The sequence below is a fragment of the Podarcis gaigeae genome (genome assembly GCF_964106915.1).
Source record: "Podarcis gaigeae genome assembly, chromosome: 8".
Taxonomy (NCBI): domain Eukaryota; kingdom Metazoa; phylum Chordata; class Lepidosauria; order Squamata; family Lacertidae; genus Podarcis; species Podarcis gaigeae.
Window position 1 is genome coordinate 17944781 of NC_139684.1, and position 27086 is coordinate 17971866.

The window sequence follows — 27086 nt, forward strand, 5'->3', positions numbered from 1 at the left end:
ATATGCACTGGGAAACAAAAATAAAATAAAAAAATTGACCCACTTTATTGTGAATTTTGCTGTACTGCAGAGGTCTGGAACAAAACCCACAATATCTCTGAGGTATGCCTGTACCACCACTGTGAATTGAGCCTGGGAACTATCTGGTAGCCATTGCCGTTGGGGGCAGTTGGGGTAGGATTGGTGTTGTGTTATCAGACTGTCTTGTCCCAGTAAGCAACTGGGCTCCCAAATTCTGCACCTGCTGCAGTTTCCAAAACCATCTTCAAAGACGGCCCTTTGCCACCAAGGCCACTTCGCCTCAAGCAACAGTGAGTGATTCAGAATTACCCCTGAGCTACCTGCCTACTCCTTCAGAGGGACTGTAACCCCATAAAGAGAAGGCAACATGATGAGATGTTCCTCTGCACAAAATAAATTATCTATGCTTTGGAAACACTGAGGACCTCTGAGGGGAAGCAGAGGTGGACTTTGGTAATATGGTGCCCTGACCGAGGATGAAATTTATTGTCCGTCTGCCCCCCACCCCCCAAAAAATAATCTTATTTTCACACTAATTCCCTTCGGTACGGTTGCTTTTTTATTGATCTTCTCAATATTATTATTATTATTCTTATTGTGCGCCACCTTAGCTCAGTGCCTGGGGGTGGGGACAGCCCATACCACCCTAAATCTGGTGATGGGGAAAGTGTGGAAGAATGAATGAATGAATGAATGAATGAATGAATGAATGGCTCTCCCCTAGCCTTCTCTCTGACACACAAGTTTTTTGGTACTGAGGAACGTTCTACCATGTGACCACCCCTACCTGGTGCTGTATGGACATGGTAACTAGACTTGCCACATATGGGAAAACTAGGCCTAGGTTTCTCTTGTTTCTAAATATTCACTAGTCCATGCTCTCTGCCTGCCTTCCTGTTTGACCTTGGGAAGAAAAGCAAATGGGCCTCCCTTGAGATACTTCCACAGGGCACGTGGGTTGCTAAACAAGGCTTTAAGCGTCCCTATCTGTAATGAATTGTTAAAAGCAATCAGATTAGGAGTGTGAATAAAGAACCAGCCTGCCTAATCCATGCTTAGTTTACAAACTTCTGGGTATTTTGGCAGCACTTGAAATGCAATGAATGTGAAGGCTTCTTTAAAAAGGTTGTCTGGGAAAGTGTTCTTGGCTGGAACCCTAACATTATGCACCCCCAGTTTACCTGGATTTTGTAGCTGAAATAAATATGGGCCTGTTCCAGAAGGCTTTTCTTATGTTTTTAATGTAAGATCCTGTTGAATTTTCACAAGAAAAAAAATTCAAATTGTAAGCTGAAATAGAAATGTGGATAACTGAACTTAAGGTTGGTAAAATGAGAAATTGAAATTGGCAGATTCCATATTTCCCCCTCCTTGCTGGCTTCTGTGCTTTGCCAAAATATCTTCTCCACCACCATTCCCCTCCCTCAAATACAAATTTGGAAGGAAGGCTGGAGGTTTTTAATCGCTACCTCCCAAGTGTGATGAGAGATCAATGCTGGGTTAATGGAGCAACCGCTTCAATCTGCGCTTGCAATGCACGTGGGGGAAGGGGGCGTGTAGGTGCGGGAGACAGAAAGAGACACTTGCTGTGTGGCACTTTCTCCCAGCCCCCTGCCCTGCTTTTCACTTTTCAAATGCTTTGGATTGCTTTCGGGTCAAAGTTTGGGGCCAAGGGAAGAAGGGAAGTAAATTAGATCAAACATAAGGTTGGGCCAGGGCTCATGCAACCAGCTCCGGTGGAGGTTTCCTTTTCCCTGAGTTGCAGATCTAATATTAAAAGCTACTGGTGATGAAACTGACTTGTGCATTAGGAACACGGAAAGCTGCTTTGCCCTCTATCTCTGAATGGCAGCAGCGCTCTCAGGTTTCAGGCAGGGGACATTCCCAGCCCTATCTGGAGATTTGACCCCAGCACCTTCTGAACTTTAAGGCCTTCCTTTGCAAGGTCAGTGATTTTATTTCCATCCAGCTCAACAACAGACAATCCTTCCCCCTCCCTCCCCCATACACTCCACTTACTCAACCACTCCCCAGCCTGGGGCATGAAGAAAAGTAGGAGGGTTGCCAAGGCCGGGAGATCCCCTGCTTCCACACTCTCATCTATCACCTTGAATTGTGTTGCAGGATAAAATTTCTCATCCGAACCTAATGATAAATTAAATCAAGGCTGGAGTAAAGAGGATTAATGGCCGTGCCTGCGTGTACCCATCGAGGAGACCACAGCCGCCCAGCCCCACGAGCAAGTTTTAAAATGCTCATTAAAAACAATAAAGCCAATTGCCAGGTGAAGATTCTCCCCATTTCCCAAAGCAGGCAGGCAGAGCCTCCCTTGAGGGGGGGGGGGGTTGGTGGCGGCATCTTGTTTCTTCCATGAAAGAGTGGGGCTTACTATTTATCCTGCGCTTTTTGCAAAGGGAGCCTTAACAATGTCCAGGAATGGAAGTGCGCTGTGAGAAATAAATAATAAGAAATGCTTAAGAGTTTCCTCTGAGCTCAGTGTAACCTCCTGCAAAGGAGGCTGCCTGCTGCCTCTGCAGGAATCACTACAAAATCACCTGCTGCCTGTTGTGTCTCTGTATGATCTACTTCTCTGGGCTTGTCTCCTTCCAGTCTTCCATCATGCTGATGTCTAATTCTGCCATGGCTCTGCTTTCTAATGTTTGTAGATCTGTCTTTCCCAAGCTGGTGCCTTCCAGATGTTTTTGACTATAACTTCCATCATCCCCAGCCGGCAGCATCCTCTTTTTTTGACATGGTTTGATGTGTGTGTAGTAGAGTTGCCTGCTATTTTTTTGCCTGTTTTATTTTATTGGGGGAGGGGAGGTATTTCCCCTGTTTTTTTGGTGGTGGCATTTGTAAGCATGAGTGGTTTTCTTCTGAAGAAAAGATGTTTTGAGGTGCCCACAACAGTTTATTTGGGTGCCTCAAAATTGCCATTGTTTCACAGGAGGGATTCAAGGACATGCTTGTGCTTTAGATTTGCGGAGTTAAAGCAGATTAAAAGGCTCTGTACAATTCACTTTTTAAAAGAATCAGGACTTGGTGCAGTTGGGAAAGTGACAGGGAAACGTTTGGAGTGAATAAATGACTAACACAGGTGTGGAGAATATTTGGCCCTCCAGATGTTGCTGAACTACAAATCCCATCATCCCTGGCCACTAGCCATGCCTACTGGAGCTGATGGAAGTTATAACCCAGCAACATCTGGAGGGCCAAAGGTTCCCCCACATGTGGCCTAATGGGAACACGGTAAGCAAACGCAGAATGGATGCTAATTGTTGTATAACTGCCCCAGAAACAAATGCTCAATAAAGTCTGGCCATGGTCTAACCCAGAGCTTTCCAAACTATGTGTAATGACACATTAGTGTGTCTGCTGCAGTGTGTAGGTGTGTCACACGAATGTACCCCGCTCTCTTCCCGGGGCTAGAAAGGGGTTCGTTTAACCTCTGGTTTGCTAGTAAAACTGAATTACAGTGGTAGCTTGGGTTACAGACGCTTCAGGTTACAAACTTCACAAACCCAGAAATAGTACCTCAGGTTAAGAACTTTGTTTCAGGATGAGAAATATTGCGGTGGCGGCAGCACAGCGGCAGTGGGAGGCCCCATTAGCTAAAGTGGTACCTCAGGTTAAGAACAGTTTCAGATTAAGAACAGACCTCCAGAATGAATTAAGTCCTTAACCCAAGGTACCACTGTACTGTGTTATGAAATGATACATGTCTAAAAAGTGTGTCACCAACATGAAAAGTTTGGAAAGCTCTGGTCTAACCTTCGCTTAAGCTTTATACAAGCAAATCAGTATGAATGCTTAACAAACAAGTTGTTTGGAGGAGTCCTTGTATTTACAAATGTGCTCCTGGGTCCAAAATTTCTGGGGACATCTGCATGACAGGTGCTCTGTCATTGAGCTATGGCCCTTCCCCACATACTGTAGGGTAGGAAACGAGGTTTCACATATCTGAGCATTTTTGCAGGAATTTGGCATCCCATAACCCACATGCTCAGGGGTGGGAATCCCCTTTCTTGCTGCTAAACTTGATGACTCCCCCCCCCCCCCAGCTCCAACAGCTCTCCTAAATTGGAACAGATGCTGAGAGAATTTGATAATTAACCCCCCAGTGTCTCTAGGGGGGCAGAAAAGTAAAACCCAAACTTCTCCTTCTCACCCATCCACCTCTAAGCCAGCCTGATAAATAAATTGGATGTCTGAGGGTGGAGAAAGGAAATAGATAAATGAATTTATGCAAACATACTGTTGCAGCCAGAGGGAATTTCTCTCCTTGCTTCTGGGGTTTAGAAAGAAAGAAAGAAAGAAAGAAAGAAAGAAAGAAAGAAAGAAAGAAAGAAAGAAAAGCAAATGGACCACAAGAGGAAACATGTCATGGTGCAAACTACAACCAGATGGTACGGGTGTGGGAGGAAAAGGGTGGAGAAGGGGGAATTCTCCGAACGGAACATGTTTATCAAAAAGCAGAGGTGGCAGTCAAAGAAACCTCTTGTTTGGCTTAGTGGGTTCCCCAGGACTCCTGCGGAGGAGGTTGAACTCAGAGCAGCTGGCTGGAAACTGGTGTTGGCAGCGGAACAAAACTGAAGGGTGGTTCTTTATGAGCTTATAGAAGCCTCAGCTTCTGATTTGGAAATTACCCCCACTCCATAATCCTAGTTTTGTAGGATTGGGAGCTGTAATTAGGAACATAGAAAGCTGTTTTATATGGAGTCAGCTTATTGGTCCATTTAGCTCAGGATTGTTTACACAGACTGGGGTTGAATTTTGAATGAACGTGCACACAGTTGTGCCATAAATCTGGTGCCACAAGACCAGGGCCAGCCCTACCACGAGGCAGAGTGAGGCAGCTGCCTCAGGCAGCAAATTCTGAAGGGTGGAAAGAGGCTGGAATGGTGTGCCATGTGGTCTGCCCTGCAGCCCCTAAGGTAGCTTCCTGCTGTAGCATGGACGGCGCACCAGTGAGGAGACCTGAAGCAACATGCCTCAGGCCTCCCACTACACTGGGGCCTGGATCTGTGGCAGGGGAGCACTGGTAGCCCATCTTGCTTCAGGTGCCAAAAGGTCTCTGGCAGGCCCTGCACAAGACTGTTCCTTCTTTTTGCTGCAGAAGATTGAACACAGCTACGCCTCTTGCAGTTGAGTTAGAGAGTACATGCTGGATGAGAGTGTAGGAACATAGGAAGCTAACTTACACAGAGTCAGACCATTGGTCCATCTAGCTCAATATTGTCTACACTGACTGGCAGTGGCTGTCAGACAGGGAACTCTCCAAGCCTCACCTAGCAATGCCCAAGATAGAATGTGGGACCTTTTCAGTGCAAGACAGATGCTGTACCACTGAGCTATGGCCCTTCCCAACTTAAAGAAAGTGGTGTTAGAAGTGGACTCTGCCCATGGTGAGAGGTACTCTTGTCTAGGGAATTGACAGGTCTGTCAATGATGATTTCTCTCAATTTCTCATGTTTTCATCAGCCTTAAGGTCATTCTCTACATTTCTGCATCAATTTGCAGGAAAAAAAGTTCTCTTGAAAATGTATCAGTGCATTTCTCCCAATATAGAGGTTTGTGCAAAGTAATTTCCCCAAATATAATGCGAATAAATCAAATTTCACTTTGGTTCACATACTGGATCAGGAGGTGTGAATTAGGTAGGATGCTGTTAAAATACAAACTGCACCAAATTTCTTCCCATCCCTAATGCACAGGAATAGTGGCTAGGCAGCAGCTGATTTGCTTGTGGACAACCACGCAAGGGGGAATGTGCTTTAAAAAGTATATAACTGCTACTATGCACACTATTGTGCACACTTTCCTCGACGTACACATTTGCAGAAGTGCACATTTTGAAGTTTAGCTGTGTTTCAATTCATGTATTGTTTTGGAAAATGCATTTTTAAACCTTACTTTTCAGACAAATCATTGTCTCCCATGGTGGCTCATATCATTTTAACGGGGTGGGGTGGGGGAAAAGAGGGAGAGGTTTTGCCGTCAGTCAGGCTTACAATGGGCTCTTCCATCCAATCTGTTTATTGAGCATCCATACTAATTCATTTCCTCAAGATTTGCATAGATGTTGTTTGCTTAGACAATTATTATACAATGGTACCTCGGGTTAAGTACTTAATTTGTTCTGGAGGTCCGTTCTTAACCTGAAACTGTTCTTAACCTGAAGCACCAATTTAGCTAATGGGGCCTCTTCCTCCTGCTGCACGGCCGGAGCACGATTTCTGTTCTCATCCTGAAGCAAAGTTCTTAATCTGAAGCACTATTTCTGGGTTAGCAGAGTCTGTAGCTTGAAGCATATGTAACCCGAGGTACCACTGTATTTATTTAATTAAACAATTTATATACTGCTTTATTACAGCCACCTCTAAACAGTGAACAAGGAACTGAGTGTAATGGGGAAAAATAAAAAAACATTTTAAACTGCAAAATCAGAATTCAGTTAAAATGCCTGCTGGAACAAAATAGTATTCAGTAAGCACCAGAAGTTCAGCAGGGAGAGGGCCTGTCTGACCTCAACTGGAAAGGAGTTCACAATGCTGAACGTAAGGTTGCTGGTGGATGTGAGCTGTGAATCTGAGCCACAGAGTACCACTAACAGTGACTTCCCTGAAGACCTCAGTGATTGGGCTAGGATAATAGGGACATTGCTGTTTATTAAACGGTAATTCTTATTGGTTTCCATACAGATTTATATGGCATTGCTGAAAACCACCAGCATCCTGTTCTCACAGTGGCCAGTCAGATTCCTCTGCAAAGCCCACAGGCAGGGCCTAAAGGTAAGAGGGGCATGCTTTCTCCCAGCATCCCCAAGCCACACTGGTTCTGGCGAATGGCCCATCTAGCCAGGATCCTGATCCCAAAGTGGCCAACCAGATGGGAAGCCCACAAGCAACTTGTACATTCTGCCTCCGACAGTGGCCTCAGGTAGCAAAATACTTTGGATTGCCCCTGTGAGGCATGTACCAAACACATCTAATAATAATAATAATAATAATAATAATAATAATAATAATAATAATAATAATTTTTATTTATACCCTGCCCTTCCCGGTTCAAAAACCGGGCTCAGGGAGGCTAACAACAAATTTAAAACACTTAATTATAAAAGCAGCATAAAATACAGTATAAAAACATGAATAACAATAAAATTCAAAAATCAATTTAGGGGAAATAAGCATTAGATAATCCCCAGGGATAGCTGGCTGAATTGGTCAGTGAGGAGGCCAGGGGAGAATTAGCTGTGGGGTCTCAGAGCGGATGATCTTCATAAAAGGGGAAAGGGGAGGGAAGGGAAGGGTAATAAAAGATCAGGCTGAATTCAAATTAAAGGCCAGGCGGAATAGCTCTGTCTTACAGGACCGACGGAAGGAGGTTAAATCCTGAAGGGCCCTAGTCTCATGGGACAGAGCATTCCACCAGGTCGGAGCCATCACTGAAAAGGCCCTGGCCCTGGTGGAGGATAGTCTGACTTCCTTAGGGCCCGGGACCTCTAAACTATGGTTGTTCATGGACCTTAAGGTTCTCTGCGGGGCATACCAGGAGAGATGATCCCGTAGATATGAGGGCCCTAAGCCACAAAGCCAGGGAACAGGTCAGATTTTAGTTTTTGTTTGGAGGCAGAAACGGCAGCATGGGTGGGGGAGGTAAAATCCACCTCTCTCCCCGCTGCCAGCCAGCATCAGTTTTTTTTGTCATGGGAAATCAATTTATCACTGCCAACCTTTCCAACTCCCACACCTTCAGGGAAGCAGACAGAGAGGCTGGGGGGGGTGAGGGAGGGGGACCTGGCTGCCGGGTTTGGCGGCGCTTCGGGGAGTTGACAACACTGCCAGGCCTGATGCAGCCAAGTGGGAGAGATGGTTCATTACATGAGACTGGCAGTTTTGTCTTTTGCCTCTGGCTGCATTTGTTCCGGCATTGCAGCCTCCTGCCTTGCTTCCCTCAACCCCTTCAGTCCAGGCATTTAGCATTTCTGCTTAGCTTGACTCTGGATTAAAGCTTAACATGTCCTTTGCCAACCTGGTGCCCTTCAAATATTTTAGACCACAGCTGCTTTCATCTCCAGACAGCGTGGTCATGTTTTGGACTACAGTGGTACCTCGGGTTAAGTACTTCATTTGTTCCAGAGGTCCGTACTTAACCTGAAACTGTTCTTAACCTGAAGCACCACTTTAGCTAATGGGGCCTCCTGCTGCCGCCACGCTGCTGGAGCACGATTTCTGTTCTCATCCTGAAGCAAAGTTCTTAACCTGAAGCACTATTTCTGGGTTAGTGGAGTCTGTAACCTGAAGCGTATGTAACCTGAAGCGTTTGTAACCTGAGGTACCACTGTACAGCTCTCATCAGCTTCAGCCAACATGGCCGCCATTTTGAACTCCAAACATGTGGGCGGAAGCTGATGACAATTGTCGTCCCCATCATCTGGAAGGTACCAGGTTGTCAATGGCTGATGTAGCAACAAAACCTACTCTGAAGTCACATTTAGATTTTCCCCAATCTGTTGGATTTTGGCTGCAGTAGAAAAATGAGGGGAGAAAGGTGTGGAAAAAGAAGCACACTTATTGGAGGTGGAGGAGGGGTGGGAAGCAAACATTCCTTGACATCTGCTTCCTACTTTTGCTTTTTAAAAATCTGCCTTGCTTCGTTTTGCGTCAAGAGAGTCTGCTTGGGGGAATTAACCAAATTGGACATAAATAATTGAAGCTGCTTGAATCATATTTCTTCGCTAATCAAAGAGAGTGGTCCAGGAGAGCTGAAGAGGCAAAATTATTATTATTAAGCATTGATTTGATTTATGATGTCCATATCTTCTGCCAATCCCCAGTGGTAGGGCTCAAGGCGGCATACATAAGGTTTCCAAGGGACCTCCAATCAAGGAACTGATGGGGGAATAGGGATGTGGGGGGAACTGCGATCCAGTTTGCATTGTGCCATGAAAGTTCCTAAGTCTCACTCCCCACCTCCTAAAAAAGGCAGTAACTGAAACTCAGCCATACTTCGAAATTCGTGCTTCTCCAGCCAACAATGTTTACAGAAACGTGAATATTAGGAGATGTGCATAGAAATGCATCATAAGAGTGGGGGTGTGGGGTGGGGAACAATTATCATCTCCCTAACCTGGCAGTCAAGGGAAATGATTCACATGGACGACTAGTTCACTCATAACATGTTTATTGCAGGACGCATCATATCTGATACGTATCTGCTAGTCTTGTTTTTATTTTTTTGTTAAATCGTTTTTATTGCTGTTAACCTAAACTCAAAACTCATTTTTGGGCAAAGGACACATTCTCTTCAGGGGAGATTGCTTGTACAATACAATACATACAAACAATTTGCAAATATCAGGATAAATCTGTGCTAAAACCTAACAATTTTTTATCAGGATCTCAATAGGGAAGTGGCTATGGTGGAGAACTGAATTTAAGATTTAAGAAATGGGGAAATGATGGAAAAAGGAATTGATTACATCCTCTTCTCAGAGTGCCAGCGGCTCTCCAGGGTCTTGAGCAAAGACAGGTCTTCCCTGTCACTTTCTGCCTGATCCTTTTCGCAGGAGATGCCAGGGATTGAACTTAGCTCTTTCTGCATGTCATGCAGGGACTGTACCACTCATCAGAATATGAGAAGAGCCTGCTGAGTCAGGCCAATGGCCCACCTAGTTCAGTATCCTGTTCTCACAGTGGCCAAACAGATCCCTATCTGGGAAGCCCAAAACCAGGAACACAAGAACACTTTCCCTTCCTTTGGCTTCCAGCAACTGGTATTCAAAAGTATTATGGTCTTTGACTAAGGCTGGATTAAGACCTTTAGAGACTGTAATGGTTATATGGGGTTGCTTGTGCGTAAGTTGCCGCCACTCCTGGCTAGGTGGCCTGGTTAAACCTTTCCTGGCTGGACAGCCCTTCACTTCGTGGCTGTTCAGTCGCTGGCAGAATCCGACAGTGGGCGTTTCTTCAACCTTTTCCAACATAAAAGTTGTTTGACGCCCAGTCTCCTCCTACTCTCCCTGCGCGGAAGTCTTCTGCGCAGGGAGGGCGTGGGTAGCGGAGGACCTGTGCTCTCCCCGCTGGTGTCCAGTGAAGAGTCTCTGATCCTGCTCTCTGCTTCCCCCATTGGCCCCCCTCCATCCCTGGTGTTGTGCTGATTTTCTTCCCCAACAGGAGACCTGCCTCTCTCCCTACTTGGCCCCTCTCCAGCATCGTTGTGGAGCCTCGCCTCCTCCTCTCGTTCCGATGGCAGTTCCCTGACAGAGACCCTAGACACTTAAAAGATTGGGGGGGGGGTGTATCAGAAGATAAACCATAAAATTCAATTGTATTTTTCGAAATGAAGCAAAATCTACAGTAAGATGGAAAATAATATTTATTTTTGTATACTTCCACTTCATTGAAAAAATTGTATCCTACTTTTTCTAATTGCAAAGTCTTTGATAAGATCCTCAAAACTAATCTTACGTAACACTTCTGCTTCTGTACATAGTAGAGATAAGGCATCCAGCCTGCCTTGTTGCATAGTTGCTCTCTTGGGATTTCTAATATACTTCAACTGAGAAAATGAATGCTCAGCTGAGCAGTTCGTGACCATTAATGTTAAAAATCCAGCAACGGAAAATTTCTCTCGTGCCCCCCTTTCCCTTATTACACTTTAAGCATGTGCATATTTTATTTAATGTTTAATCCAGTCCTGCCTGTGACTGTGGAGGCCGAGCATCATTGCTAGTAGCTATCAATACCCTTGTCCTCCGTGAATTGGTCTAATTCTCTTTTAAAGCCATCCAAGCTGGTGGCTGTCACTACGAGTGTGAATTTCACAAGTTGTGTGGCAAAGTACTTTCTTCTGTCTGTCCTGAACCTTCCCACATTTGGCTTCACTGGATGTCCCCAACTTCTAGTATTAGAGACTCTTTTCTCTACCCCCTTTCTCCATGTCATGCATAATTCTATACATGCTCAGGTATGCTCTCACCCCTGTAAGCTAAGAGTGGTTCTCAGAATGCCTGTATCCTCCTAATGCAATAGACGGTCCTCACAAGCCCCAAATTTCCTAGATATTTGTTATTTCATTGGCCCCCAGTCTCTCCTTGAACAACTGCTCTCGCATAACTAATCGGGACTGCGTCCTGCCAGCCTGGATTATGGCACACCGTGTAGAGCAAAAAGCTCTTAATCCCCGTGAAGACGGGGTCTGCCTTGTAGCCAAAGCAGCTGCCCCTTTCCTCTTCCAAGAGTGACGCTCTGGGAGCTGTTGCAGGCTTGTTGGAACAACAGGGCACAGGAAGAGCTTTGCTGGTCTTGTTTCCACACCCCAAAGAGACTGCTTGCACTCTGAGGGCTTCAAGAAGGTGCTCAGTCCTTAATCATCACCATCTATAAACATGGAATTAAAGCAAATCTAACTATCTTTCCCTCTCTCTCTATACAGTGGTGCCTCAGGTTAAGTACTTAATTTGTTCCGGAGGTCCGTTCTTAACCTGAAACTGTTCTTAACCTGAAGCACCACTTTAGCTAATGGTGCCTCCTGCTGCTGCCACGCTGCCGGAGCACGATTTCTGTTCTCATCCTGAAGCAAAGTTCTTAACCTGAAGCACTATTTCTGGGTTAGCGGAGTCTGTAACCTGAAGCATATGTAACCTGAAGCGTATGTAACCCGAGGTACCACTGTATATATATATATATATACTTACACATACACATACATACATACATACATACATACATACATAGATGGAATAGTTTTCAGATGGTAAAGGCAGTGTGAACAGGACTTTCTGTTTGCCAGGGTTTTCTAGAGTTTGGCTCAGCAATCTGTTTTTGCTCTGCCCTTGAGTTATCATTCCTTCTAATAGCAGACTCAGGTGGTTGAGTGGTGACAGGATTTGGAGACAAACTTGGGCCTCTGTAAAACAACAGGGAGGCATCAGCATGCTAGTGTATAGCCAGAATTATCTAGAATAGTTATTACCTAACCCCCCCCCCCCAACAGACCACTTGAAAATTGCTGAGGTTCTAGGCAGACTGCTTTGTGCTTTTTCTGCCTGTTGTGGTGGTTGTAAATGCACTGTGTTAGATGCTGTGCGATTTTTAATTGTACTTTTATTGCTTCATTTTCTCATATGTTGTACTTTACTGCATTCCAATTTGATTTCCATAGGACTCTTTCCACTCCTTTCGAGTCACCTCATCACTCCTTCTTTCACACTGCTAATCCTCTCCATTCCTTTCTTGCGCTTCCTCCCCTCCCCTCCATGTCTGGTCCATCTGGACTAGACCAGATTGCCGGGTTCTAAGAATGGCAGAGCAGCCACTGAAGCGGCTATTCACAGCCACTGCTGTAGCCATTCTTCACAGACATGTTGTGGACCACCTACCGTTAAATTAGGTTTGTGGACATCTGGTGGCCCACAGGCCACAGTTTGGGAATCCCTGATCTAGTAGTGCAAGACATTTGAAAAACAAGCAGGCTCAAAGGGGGCAAACAGCCCATAAAATCACCCAGTGATTGGTGACTGTGCATGCTTAGCGACTGTCAGGAGCTAACCTGAGGGACATGCCAGTGGGAATAGTGGTTGTTGTTGCTTTTAATTTAATTACAAATTACACTTCTGTCCTACCTTCCCTGCAAGGAGTTGAAGGCGACATACATGGTTCTCCCTCCATTTTATTTTTGCAACAACCCTGTGAGGTAGGTAAGGCTGAGAGATGGTGACTGGCCAAAGGTCATCCAGTTAAGCTTCATGGCTGGTGGGGATTTGAACCCTGGCCTCCTAGGTTCTAGTCTGACTCTAAGCACTAAATCACCGTGCCTTGTGTGTTGAACACCACTAAGGGTAGGGCAGAAATTCAATTCAGTTCACAACTCAAAGTGAACTTACCTAATTTACACTTTTCAAAACAATATGAGACCCAAAAGGCAGCCATACTTTGAGGGTCACACTTGTCCGAATTCTGCAGTGTAGTTATCCAGCCATGTAATGAGTACAAAACTGTATATACTGGGGTTGAAGTATGCATAAAAATGCACATATGTAGTGGAAATAACTTACAATAATGCATTATGTTAGGGAACACTGCTTTGCAAAAGAAATTTGCACTAAAATGCTGCTGAATTTTCACAAGGACTTGAAGAACTGCACTCAAGACTGGAAAAATGTGAGACTGAAATGGACAGATTTGTTCACTCCTATTTGTGGCTGAGCAGGGATTTGAACCCTGGTTTCCCAGGTCTTAGCCTGGTATTCTAACCACTTCACCCCCTGGCCTATTCCACTCCTTGTTAGTCTAGCAACCTCTTCCCTTGGTACGGATGATCATTACCTCCCCTGGATTAGCCTCTAGATGCCTGACAGAGGGGCAGAAATTGACCTATAAGCCTCACTGTTTCCCCCACCTACACTGAGTAGGCAGGTTAAAATTTGAACGCAGCAGGTGGGATGCATCTTTAACCACCTCCACCATCCTGCCTGTTAATAGTTCATGTTTTTTTCCTCTTGCTCTTTGAGAGCAAACAAACATGCACACTTGAGCAGATATGGGTTAATACTTAAGAATGGGGGTGGTAGGAGTGGAAGGGGTTTTTTTCTGCAGAAGACAATGGCCTAATTAAATCCATCTCTCTCTTCCCTTTGAGCGGCCTGTGCACATGGCAGTGATCCCAAGTAAAGGGAGTTGCAGATGGGCTCACCCCTGTATCAAAGTCTGACGTGAGGGCCTTGAAAAATTGAGCTCACCTACAAAGTTCAAACAGAGCTGTGTTGCTTCTCTCAACTACCCTTGATTGTAGCTGAAATACAAAAATATTACGGTAAAAAGAAGGACTCTATTGGGGAGTTGTACTTCAAATCCTTTAGACAGTACCACGACAACTATCCTGGGAATAAACTATGCTGGGCTAAATGATGGACTAACAGATCAACATGGTAGAAAGCAGTTTTCTATGTTCACTTCCCAGTCCGAAGGTGATGGTGAGGAGGTTCATAAAAGGCTCACAAAACCCTGGAAAGTCAGACAAGAATTGACCTGTGTGGACAGGCATCCTGATTCCTCTGCCCAGTGAAATTATACTGAGATCTCAAATCAGGGGATGACTGAATGTGGCCCTTCAAGCCTCTCTTTGTGGCCCTCAATACTTTATTCAGGTCCTCATTAACTCTGCTTCATGCCCTTCCTTGAGTGTTACTGCCTGACTGGAATGTGTCCTTCAACTGTGGTTATAACTTTTGCCTGCCTGGATGGAAGATTATGATGATGTGTGTGTGTGTGAGAGAGAGAGAGAGAGGGAGAGAGAGAGGGAGAGGGAGGGAGGGAGGGAGGGTATAGACCTCAGAGTGTTGTGGGATTAAAATGTAGCCTACTATACGAAAATAAGAGTTGTATCAATTGCTCTGCCTACTTTTGCCTCTGGCCTTGCCCACCACTGGCATGTGGTCCCCAGAAGTCTGTCCATGATGCGATGTGACTATTGGGCTGAAAGGGGTTCCCGCCACTCCTGTAGTAAACGATGATGCCTTACTTAATGAGCATCTCCTCTGAATATTCAGGAACAGGAGGGAGGGAGGGAGGGAGGGAGGGAGGGAGGGAAGGAAGGCTGGCCAGCGCATGGAGAATTAATCAAGTCAACTATGGCAACTATGACTCTAAAGGAAATAACGCTGCGATAAAATTTTGCCGCGCTGGAGCAGTGCGGAGTTTAATCACAAGAGATGTAGGGAAGCTGCTGACGTTTTTTGGGAGCCGTTTTCTATTCCCCGGCTCGTGTCTTCTCAGATAAAAAGTAATAAGCTAATTAAAACGTGCCCAAGCGTGGCTGTGAGCAATAAAATGGAAGTGTGGGAAATAAAGAGACAAACAGACAAACAAACAGGCCAGCTCTTCCCCTCGGCCTCAGATCCCACCCCACCTACCTCTGGCAGCCAGGACTCAGGTGGGTCGAGTGGAGCTTCTTGATAAACCTGGCATGATTGTGTCCAGCAGTAACACACATAAGCCACATCCGCTCCAGATGTTTAAAACACTATAATACCATTTTAAAACAGTCATGGCTTCCCCCAAAGAATCCTGGGAACTGTAGTTTATGAAAGGTGCTGAGAGTTGTTAGGAGGTCTCTGTTCCCTTCACAGAACTACAATTCCCATAGTTTCCTGGGAGGAGGGATGGATTATTAAACCATTCTGGGAATTGTATCTATGGGAGGGGAATAGCTAATGCTTCCAAATACTGCGGGAAGAAACTGCGGGAGGGGAGACTGTTCTTGTGAGAGCGGGATGTCTGGCCTAGAAGGGCCATTGGCCTGGCTTAGTGGGCTCTGCTAATGAAGGAGGCTCTTTTAAGCTGAAGGGGCCTTTTTAAAAACAACAACACCACTAGAATTCTTAAAGTTTTCTCCAGAGTAGGGTTGCCGAATTCTAATTCCCTGAATCTAGGAAATGTGTTTTGTATATTTAGATAAATTGTTTGGCCATTGTTCCTCAGCTAGACTTGATCGAGGTCAATTGCCATTACTAGATTGCCCTTTCCTGTGGCCTGAGGTGTGTTTTCTGTGAGTTGTTACTTGGTTGGAAATCAAAATCAGCTGTCAGCAGAAAATGACTGGACAGGATGCATGGTGGTGATTGCATTAAATTTTTGTGTGTGTGGACCCATGCTGACGTTTGTGCGCATATGTGCCCATGCACACAAATGTACAGCACATTGCTTCCCTTCACCCCTAACCTGTTCATCCAGATAATGAATTCTACAGAATGTTGGAAGAGTTCTTCTGAGGGCAGAACCAGTTCTACTGTGAGTTTAAATATAGAGTACCATTAAACATCCTTAATTCTTTTTTAAGTAGGAAACTTATGGTCAGTTTACTAACACAAGTCACCTCAGAAGCCAGCACATGAAGGCTGTTCATTGCTAAGGGAATGAATGGTTTCTACAGCATGCAGAGTCTCATGAATCCTGATGCTTGGAGTAAGATACACAAGCGTCTGTAATTTCCTATGAAAACAGACAAATTCTGAACACATGCCATATTGTCAGGGCATCTGGTAGATCCTTGGTCTATCAAACTCAGCATTGTCTATACTGACTACCAACAGCTCTCCAGAGTTTCAGGCCACGTTCTTTCCCAGCCTTACCTGGAGATACCAGGGATTGAACTGGGACTTTCCATGTGCAGACCACATGCCCTACCACTGAGATAGAGTCCTCTACCACTGCTTGGCCACTGGTAGAGAGGAGGTGCTAGATGGACCCTTGTTTAATCCAGCAGGGTTGATAATGTGCTGCTTTGCTGAGTGTATGGACCAGCAAATCTGTGTGTTCAGTCTTTCTCCTCTATCATGTTCTTCTCTAAAGAATGATCCCAGTTGAAACAGGGCTTTGGCCAATTACTAGATTTATGGCAGGTCACAGTTCAGGATGGATTGCTCCATGTGGAGCTGGAACAAGTTTGGAATGTTGGTTCAACAACAATTAAACCCAGATATTGAACCTGGGACCTTCTGCATACAAAACAGATGTTCTACCACTGAACTATGGCCCTCTCCCTTAAGATTTTGGGATAACCAGCCTCATATAAGCAACATGCTTAAGTCTAATTAATACATTAAGAGGTTGATACCATAGAGTAAGCTGTCCTGCCAGGCTTAGCTATGTCCACTTCCTCTCAACTTGAGAGGTGCTAGGTAATCAAGCCTTTGTTCTTCCCCAGTCTATCCAAAAAGCTCATCTTATGAAGAGGTTTGAGTTGGTTGCTCCAGCAAAACCCCATAGATCTCACAAGCCACTCTTGAGTTCCTATTCCAATATTTAGGAACTTTCACCACTTTGTAACTAAGCGATGTTTTACTGCCTGTGCAGCTTCCTGAAGCACATTAATCTGACCTTGGAAGTGTTTGTAAGTAAACCATTTTTTAATTGACCAAATGTGTCGTCTTTTCCTATTCTGGGGGTTGAGAGAAACTTGGGAAAGACACTTTTTAAGGGGACATTTTGGAACTCACTTGGAGGCGCTAACTGGCAGTAGCTCTCCAAGGTTTCAGGTAGGAGTATTTCCAAGCCCTACCTGGAGATGCTGGGGATTGAACCTGGGAGCTTCCACATGCTAGACAGAGGTTTCCCTACTGAGTTACTGCCTTTCCCTTAAGGCATAGGAATATAAAAAGCTGCCTTGCATGGAATCACATCATTAGTCCAACTTGCTCAGTAAGGCACACACTTACTGGCAGCAGCTCTCCATTATTTAAGCCATGGAGAAGCCAGGGATTGGACCAGGGATCTTCTGCATGCAGAACAGCTGTTCTAGCCCTCGAGTTGCAGCTCTTCCCCTAAATCAGCTTCCTTCCCTTCTGCCCTCTGGTACAAGGGAAGTTCCAAAAGGGGAAGCCCAAGAATAGGGGCTATCCCTTAAACCACAGGCGTGGGCTGCCTCACCCCAAGCAGCAGCCCTCCCACCTCTGCTTTGCATGCATCACAAAGGGAAACATCTGTTGGGTTTCATGTGGTTCCAGGAAACATAGTCTGAGTAGGTGGCAGCTAGGTTTCATGATGCAGCGAGACCGGGGCACCCCTTGCTGCATTGGAAACAAAAGCACAAAACCGCAATTGCTGTAAACACAGGGAAGGGGAACACTCAACACTTTCTCCAAGCAGCCCTTAAGATTTTGTTTGCATGAGAACAGTCTGCTGCATCAGACCAATAGCTCACCTAGTCCAGCCTCCTGCTCTCTCAGTGGCCAACCAGATGCCTATGGGAAGCCCACAAGCAGGACCTGAGCACAAGAACCCTCTTTCGCCTCCTATGACTTCTGACAACTGGCATTCAGAAGCATGACTGCCTCCAACTGTAGAGGTAGAGCGCAGGGATCATGGCTGCAATTCAAGCTTCACAGTCCTTGGCCTGATGCCCACACACCAACAGGCTAATGTGCTAAACAGCTGTTACATTACCATATTTCATGTCCATGCTTCAAGTCTCTCCAGCAATGCTCTACGCAGACATCCTCCTCTCTGCTTTTCACCTTGGATTTCCCACCACTTGTATGTGTGGGATGCCCCAGTTTCCTTTATCAGAGAGTTGAGCCCTGCTTTCTTCTAATGGGAACCTCCTGCCATGTCGCGCCCCCCCCCCCCCTTTAAAATAAGCTCCAGTTTGTAAATTAGTTCCTCCAGGCGACTCTGGAATGTTTGTACTGTGGGATGGGTTTTAATAGGTAGGAGAGGATATATTAACTGCAATTTATCTTTCCAGGCCGCCACATGTGTTGGTTGAAGTTTTAAAGTCCCATCCTTAGCAGCAAAATTGAAGCATGTAGGAATAGGCTGTGAAGCCTCTTAATGAAGCCCAATTATGAAGTAAGATGGCTTCCCCCTTTCTTCCTCCATTTAACAAAGAAATCAGACAACATACTGAAAAGCAAGCTTAAAATATAACTTAATTAGATCAATAAAGATCAGGCTTAAAAAATAATAATATATAACTTAATTACTTATTAGTCTTGCATTGGTTTTCAGCTACAGCAGCAGTAAAAGCTTTGCAGGTAAAATACTTAGATTTACAATAAAAACGGTCTCAGGCTTGTGCCTGGGACTGGAGCAAGCACAGAGTATATTTATCTTTATGGCTGATAAAGGAGAGAAAGAGGGACAGGAAGTACTATATGTTCCTTCCCCTCCAGAGGAGGAGGGGAAATGACATCACACACAGCTCTCTCTACCAATTGTATTTCTATGGCCTGAGTGTCTGCCTATCAGGAATACCTCTCTGTGGTCTTGGCCCCTTCTCATGCTAACTAGCAAGGAAATGCATTTGTTAGGATTGGCTGTTAATCGCCCACATGTACAGTAACTGAAAGCATGTTCTTCTCTGGCTGGCCCCTCCCACTTTTTAGGCTACCATCATGCCATAAATAACATATCATGTATGATGGACTGCTAACTGAGCTTATCAAAGCAAGTAACATTTCTGGACTTATTTGCAAGGCTCACTGCACATAGAAAGCTAGTAGGTGAGGAAGAAAGAGCAGCTATATACAGTTATTCTCCCTGGCATGGTAGGTTTCTAAATGGACTGTGCAGGAAATAGTCCTGCATAGCCCTGTGAGCCTTGGGATGAGCTAGTTGAATCAATGTAACAACTAAAACAGTTAGAACAACAATTAGACCCATTTAAAGTTGGAAGCTCAAGTCAGGAGATCAGGGGAATGGCTTGGGCAAACTGGTGTGTCTTCAAGAGCTGGTGGAAGGCCAGTGTCAGTGGTGGCCTCTTGTATTTCAGAAGAGAGAACACTCTACAGCAATGCTGCACAAAACTCTGGGTTAACATTTGCTCTATCTTAATGTCCTCACCTGGCAATATTAAGGCACAGAACATATGTTGGCTTTAAAGGATGAATTCATACAGATTCACCAAAGAGCTTGGCTTAATAGGCATCAGCCGTAGGCCACAAGATCCCTAGTATTAGCACAATGATTGTGCCCCTAGCCCCCGATCCTCCTCTTGCCAAGTTGCTTCACTCCTGGAGTTTAACAGAAAGTCTTCCTTTTCAGTGAGAGAGAGAGAGAGAGAGAGAGAGAGAGAGAGAGAGAGAGAGAGAATGAATCTGGTATGAAAGGGAGAGGAGGTAGCCTGATAAGTTTATGCAGGCCCCTGTTCTCTCTTCAACTTTCTTCATAAAGAAAGAGACACTTTTAGCTAGGGTTGCTAGTGCACCTGTTTTGATTCTGGGGTTCAAAGTAGAGCATTTGCAACAATAAACCGTTAAATGTGTGAATGCTCACTTCTCTTTGTGTGGTGTGTGTTTGTGAGCTGTGTGCTGCCACTAGTTTCTTTTCCTGCTGCTGATGCTACACTATTATTATTTTTCTTTGCTAGAGTTTCTTTCTCCATCCTTGGGTGAGGCTTCAGGTCACAGATCACATAGTAAATGTGGCAGTGTTGCACAGCTATGTACCACATTGGATTTGGTGTTGTCCAGAGCCAATTTAGAATGCAGGCAATCCTTCTGGACTGGCCACAAGGACAGCCCTAGGCCAGTGGTTTTCAAAGGGTGTGGCGATCCACACTGGTGTGGCAAGAGAGGATGGCAAGTGTAACAGGAAGATTCAGGGAGAAGTAAAGAAGCATTTAAGTAGTTCAGTATAGTATAGTATAGTATAGTATAGTATAGTATAGTATAGTATAGTATCCAGATTACATGCACACCCACCCACACACCCAGAAACAGTATCCATGCCTTACGTCAGGCATCCCCATACTTGGCCCCCCAGATGTTTTGGGACTACAACTCCCACCATCCCTAGCTAACAGAACCCAGTGGTCAGGGATGATGGGAATTGTAGTCCCAAAACATCTGGAGAGCCGAGTTTGGGGATGCCTGCCTTACATCAAGAGCATTGGCTGTTCTACAGTTTTCCACATATTGTGAATAGGGATTTTCAGCTCTGATAAATATGAAAGATCAGAAAAGAGAAAGGTTTCTTTGCCTTGATGAGGAGATGAGAGTTTGTTTGTCCCAAATTAGACCTAATATAAATGTGATGACCCGGCAAAAGCAAATTGACACCTTTCATGGAGTTTGTATGCATACTTAAGGTACATATGTAAGAGGCTCGTTTATCATCATTTCGGAATGATTAATATCCTAATGTAGCTCCATTGTTTTATACTTTCCTGGTGTCCCTTGATCATATTATAAAGTAGTTGTGCTCTATGTTATAAATCAAGCGCTGATAGGAGTCGTTTCTCCCCCCCCCCATGTAAATAATAATAAAACCACACCAATAAAATAATAAAACCGCACCAATAAAAAATTTGGTGTGACACGAGCAAATTTTTATTATGAAAGTGTGGCCCAGAGACAAAGTTTGAGAACCACTGTCCTAGGCAATCAGGCATCAGTTAATGAATGTGATGATGTCACTAAAGGTGAATGAAGCCTGATCATTGTAATGTTTGCTGAACAGGTGAACCCTTTATTGTTCCTTTGTCACTGAAAGAGGCAGGGGGAGGCCTTTCAGTACAGGACAAAATGTCCAGGAAAATCAATCCCTCTTTTAGCTGAGCTGTGTACCGTTTAAGTGTTCTCGTGGCACTGGTGAGGGATGCAGCCATGAAAGTATGGTTATGTAACATGGGTCTACACATAGTAAATGTCATTTCCTATCCTCCCTACTCCCCTTCTCTCTCATGCGACACATGTGAATCTGTGTGATGCAGGCAGCTCCACCAAACCCATCTCCAACGCACATGGGAAAGAAAAAGAATCAGAGGGCTACATTGAGCGCATAAGCGCTAGCATTGTTTATGAAGCAAGACTAAGGCCAAATCTAAAAATAAAAACCATCTAATCATCAGCCCCAGGTTCTATCCCGCCTATTGTCGTAACCCCTCCCACACACACACTTTGGGGTTAGGGAGATAAAAAGCCACTTTTAACTTCCTCTGTTTTGCATTTCTGGTTTTCAGCTCAGCAAGAAGGAAGTCTCAGCCAGGGGTTTGCCTCTGGTCTTCTGCTTCACATTTATTGTAATCGTTTTCCTTTCTACTCGTTCCACCCACACATGCACACTAAAAAAGGCTGTGGTATCCCACAGCAAGGAGCCTTCAGACTCTTGACACCCAAGAGATAAGAGATGAACCATTTTCTGTTCCGTTATCATATCTTTGAACTTTTTAAATGCTACACAAGCTTGATGGAAGTCAGGGTGTGGTGGTTAGTGTGTACATGTGTGAATTAAAAAAAAAAAGGTGGTGAAGGGGTGAAGAAGAGAGATGTATTTATGGATGTGCCTGCCATGTGGTTCTTCTGATTCACTAAGCCTGTGAAGGGAAAACAAACTGCTGCTGTAAGAAGAGCTGCTAAGCCTGCTATGAAGAATTTAATAACATGTCTTTCTTGGTCAGATTAGGTCACATGAACAGCGTAGGAACATAGGAACCCCTCTGTACTACAGTGATGACCATTTTAGACATGTTCAATTGCTGTGCGATAGTTGAAGTGTGGGTCCTTTAGGACCCAGAAGCAGAACAGGGCCAGGGAGCACTTATACACACTCTGCCAACACACACAGGGACTAGGAACAGAACAGAAATGTTCACCGCCTGTATACGTTTAAACAGTATCATACCACTTTAAACAGTCATGGTTTCCCCCAGAGAATCCTGGGAACTGTAGTTCATGAAAGGTGCTGCTAGTTGTTTGGAGGTCTCTGTTCTCCTCACAGAGCTACAATTCCCAGAGTTTCTGGGGAAAAGGGGACCACTTTGGGAATTGTGGTTCTGTGAGGGAAATAAGGGTCTCCTAACAGCTTTCAGCCACTTCTACAATTTACAGTTCAAACTACAATAAATTGGATCATAGTAAAGGTAAAGGTAAAGGGACCCCTGACCATTAGGTCCAGTCGTGACCGACTCTGGGGTTGCAGTGCTCATCTCACTTTACTAGCCGAGGGAGCCGGCGTACAGCTTCGGGTCACGTGGCCAGGATGACTAAGCCACTTCTGGTGAACCAGAGCAGCGCACGGAAATGCCGTTTACCTTCCCGCCGGAGCAGAACCTATTTATCAACTTGCACTTTGACGTGCTTTTGAACTGCTAGGTTGGCAGGAGCTGGAACTGAACAGTAGGTTTGATTATTTGTTCATCAAGCTTAGTATTGTCTAGTCTCTCCTCGGTTCTGTAATAGACAAATGTTCTTTTTTACCATTTCCCATTTTAAACTGGAGGTGCTGGTCTGAACCTGGGAATTTTGTATGTGTGTATTCTGAAGCATATGGGGAGCCATGGTCCCTCCCTGCTGGCATGAATTAGAAACCTGTGCTGCTCCAAATCATTGCCCCCATCACTGGGGAAAGGTCCTAAGCTGGGGGGGGGGGCAGAGCACCTGCTTCACATCCAGAAGCTCCCATGTTCTGCCAGTGAGTGTGAGAGGTAGCACTGGTCTGATTTCGTTGAAGTCAGTCTCCTATTTTCTCCCATGTTCTAATCTAGCCCCAGGCTATTGGTTTCCCTATCTGAAACCCTGCAGAGCCTCGGCCAGCTGGATAGACCCACACCTTGTTATGTCCCTGTGCTTGAAGCAGCTTGGGCATGCCTTTTTTGAGCAGCGCCTCTCTTTCTCCTCCTCCTCTGATCCTTTTCGTACGAAGGGAAGGAGCCAGAGCAGCTCTCCTCCCCGCGTTTCCCTCCCCTCCCTTCCCGGCTGTGAGTGCGCCGGGCCAGTAAACAACGCCGGCTCCTGCCTCCTCGCTTCGCCTCCCTCGCTCTCGGCGGCGGTGGCGGCTGCTGCTGATTCCGGGAAGCCTGGATTCCTCCCCCTCCCCTCCCCTGAGCGCCGCCGGTCAGATGAAAGGCGAGCGGCATCGATCTGCCAGCGGGGGAGTCTCGCTGCGCTGCGCCGTCTGCAGCTGTCGGAGGAGGAGGAGGATACGGAGGAGAGGCGGCGGCGGCGGCGGCTCCACGTGGGAGGCCCGCGACTGCCGGCTGCGAGGGGCAGTCAGGCCGGAGCGGAGCCAGGCGGCCAAGAGGAGATCTGACCCCGGCGCGTAAAGGCGCAGAGTCGTCGCCCCCTTCGCCATCAAGGCCTCTTGGGAAGGGGATGAGGAACGCAGCATCCATCCATCTTTCCATCCATGCGCCGCGCTGTCGCCCCTCTCCTTCCTCGTTGCGCTCCCGCTCCCCAAACTCAGCTATGTGATGGTGGTGCTAAGGGGTGGGGGCAGTCTTTGTTTTGTAAAAACGAAATTAAGCTTGGGGTGACTGGCTTGGTAAGCCTGGGGGTCTACACACAGGAGCAGAGTGCATAAGGAGCAAAGAGACTTGTGGCACCTGAAAGGTGACCAGACTTACTGTAGCAGAAGCCTTTATAGACTACCTTACTCTTGTTTCTTGTTCTTTGTCCTGAAAGAAAGCCAGAATTATGGCGACAAAAGTCTTTATGGATTTCTTATCCTTCATAATAATAGTAATAACCAGTGCTTTCTTTTCTAGAAAAACAGGTGCCGGTACTCACCATGTAGTTGTTACACTTTTTAACAACAACAAAGAGGTGCTGATACAGAGTACCCTTGAATACCCCCTTGCGGGGCAGGGGGAGAACTGGTAATAACTTTCGTTTTTATCTTGCCCTTCCTCCACAAGACGCTTCTGAAAGAAGCTTACATGGTCCCACCCACCTGTTATATCTCTGCAATAACCCTGTGAGGTAGGTTAGGCTAAAACAGGGTTTCCCAAACTTGGACTACAATTCCCACCATTCCTGACCGCTGACCCTGCTAGCTAGTGGTTATGGCATTTGTAGTCCAAGAACAGCTGGAGACCCAAGTTTGAGAAACAGTGGGCTAAAAGATTGTGCCTGGCCCAATTTGAACCTCTGTATCGCAGGTCCACAAAAGCTTCTTCCGCATCCCTGGGACTGTGCCTGACTGAACACATTGCATTTGGTATGCAAACAGTCCCAGGTTCACTCCCTGGCATTTCCAGGCACGGTTAGGAATGTCCCCTCTCTGGAGAGCTAGAAGAACCAGTGGTCTGACTTCTGTGTTTCTGTGGGCAGAATCTCAGTGGTAGCGCATCTCCAAGTAGGACTGTGAGAGACTTCCTGCCTGAAACCCTAGAGGGCCACTGCCAGTCAGTGCAAACAACACTGAGTTAGATGGACCAATGGTATGACTCTATAAGGCAGCTTTCTATGTTCCTATGTGTAAGACCTTATCTCTGCCTGATCTCCTGGGGAGCCATTGCCAGGAAGAGCAGATGGTACTGGGTCAGTTGGCTTGTAGGATAGCTCAATCGGTAAAGCATGAGTTCCATGTTGGACAAAAGATTCTTGCATTGCAGAGGGTTGGAATAGATGACCCTTGTGAAGGGATTCCAGCTTTACAGTTCTATTAAATACCAATCCTGGTATAAAACAGGTTCCTTTTTCAAACATCAGAGGATGTGCTGATCAGAAATTTCAGGGGTGTGGCTTACAGTAAGCCCTGCATGGAATAAAAACCTTTTAAAATAAAATAAAAATAAGAGCAATTGTATAAAATATTTTTGTGGGTTTATTGGTGATTTCACCCCAACCACCTTTGATGATGTTAGATTTCCTTTGATGGCTCTGAAGGTGATAATGCTGCTTGCTAGGGACCCCCAAAAGCTAATATCCTTTGATCATTCGTAGCCGATTTTTCGGATGTGCTGGAGATCACAGCTTCTAATTAAATCAATGACCATCGCTGCAGGCCCATGGAGTTTTGACTGTCTCATCTAGTCAGCAGAGAAGGAAATGGGTCTTTTACCACCACTGCGCAAGCTAACAACAGGCTTCTATGCTCACCAGGGCTGGGAAGCCTGAAGGCCCCCCCCCCCCAATTGTTAGACTCCTAACTCCCACCAGTCCCAGCCTACAGGCCCAATGGCCAGAGATGATGGGAGTTGTGGTCTGGTGAGAGCATCCCCATCTCTGTACCAAAGGCTCTTCTGAGCTAGGAGCATCATCCAGAAAGGAGGTTACCACTCTCTCTCTGTGTGATTGACTGCTCATTCTTTTATTAAGACTTGTGGGTTGTTAAAGGAATTTTTTGTGTGGTGCCTAAAACTAGATAAAGATGGCACCAGGTGAGTCTCCCTGGGAAGAGCATTTCATAAGCAGAGTGCTACCACTAAAAAGGCCTGTTCTCATGATGCCACACTCTACCTCTTGGGCTTCCAATACATGAGGTACAAGGGCAGCTGACTTAGCCTGCCTCACGGGCTGGCTGTCCTTGATACTGAGTCAGACCATCAGGCCATCTAGCTCAATGTCTACACTGACTGGCAGCAGGTCTGCAGTGTTTCAGGCAGAGGAACTTTCCTAGCCCTGCCTGGATATGTCCAGGATTAAACCTGGGACATTCTGGATGCAAGGCAGATGCTCTGCCCCTGAGCTACAGCCCTCCCTTTAAGACACAGGAACATAGGAAATAGTTTTATATTGAGTCACATAATTGGTCCATCTAATTCAGTATTGTCTGCACTGACTGGCAGCTGCTCTGCAGGGTTTAAAGCCAGGAATCTTCCCCAGTCTTATCTGGAGATGCCAGAGATTGAACCAGGGACATTTTGTAGGCAAAGCAGGTTCTCTACCATTGAGCTATGGACCTATGGGCAATTTACAAGTTTATAGACAAAAAATAATAAAATACAAAAAAATCCAAGAACAACAACACCCATGAAAATAAAATAGAATAAAAATAGCTGCGTAAGGTGTTCTTCCTTCGGGTGAGTGCTCCAGAAATATGGAGCCACTTCTGAAAAGCTATAGCGAGGGATGCCTTGTTCTGTTCAATGTGAACAATGCTGAATAAATAATATTAATGCTAATGTTTATCTATACCCATTTTGTTTGCATACTCTGTATATCCTGATATTTTTGGAATTGTTCTTTTTCTTTTTGCAGTGATGACATTCCATCAGTGAGTGATCGGTGTCGTTACAGGAAGAAAGGTAATTAAAGCGAGATCTTTGATCCTCTATTTTTTGTGCATTTTTGTGCAGCTCTTTGACATAAACACATTTATTTATCGGTTCTGAAAATTTGCTGCTCATGTTTAAGCAACAAAGAACAACCGCAGCAGTCTGCCAGCTGCCATCCTGAACCCACTTACTCAGAAGCAAGCCGCAATGAATCCAGTTGGGCTGACTCCTTAGTAAGGCTGCATACACACCGACCCATTTGTAGCACAAACACGTACTTTTCCTCAGTCTGGAATCATTTATCCTCAGCTACTATAAGTGTCACATAATACCCATTGTGCATTTGTGAGAACGCAGTCATTTAGTGTGGCAGTATCTACCCTTTGGAACTCCTTGCCTATTGATATCATGCAGGCCCTCACACTGTATTATTTTTGGCGCCTGTGAAAAACATTCTTGTTTAAACACACCTGCCCAGATACTTCAAAAGCTGAGGTAAGTTAAATCTGATTTAGCTTTTGCATGTTTTAAAGTATGGATGTCATTTTCCCCTTGATTTCCTTGTTGTTTTTTACTAAACCACTTTAAGTTGTGTGTGTGTGTTTTTCAATCAAGCCGTGCAT

At 45.4% G+C, this 27086-nt stretch overlaps 1 protein-coding gene across 4 annotated transcripts in view; it reads left to right on the forward strand.

Moving 5' to 3' along the window:
* The window catches only part of SAMD11 (sterile alpha motif domain containing 11), a 323740-nt gene that overhangs the window by 47103 nt on the left and 249551 nt on the right, over positions 1–27086 (forward strand). For all 4 annotated transcript variants that reach the window (XM_083752510.1, XM_083752516.1, XM_083752517.1 and 1 more), the window contains exons 2-3: positions 6723–6812; positions 26447–26493. The gene's annotated coding sequence lies outside the window, so the exon portion shown is untranslated. The remainder of the gene's footprint in view (positions 1–6722; positions 6813–26446; positions 26494–27086) is intronic.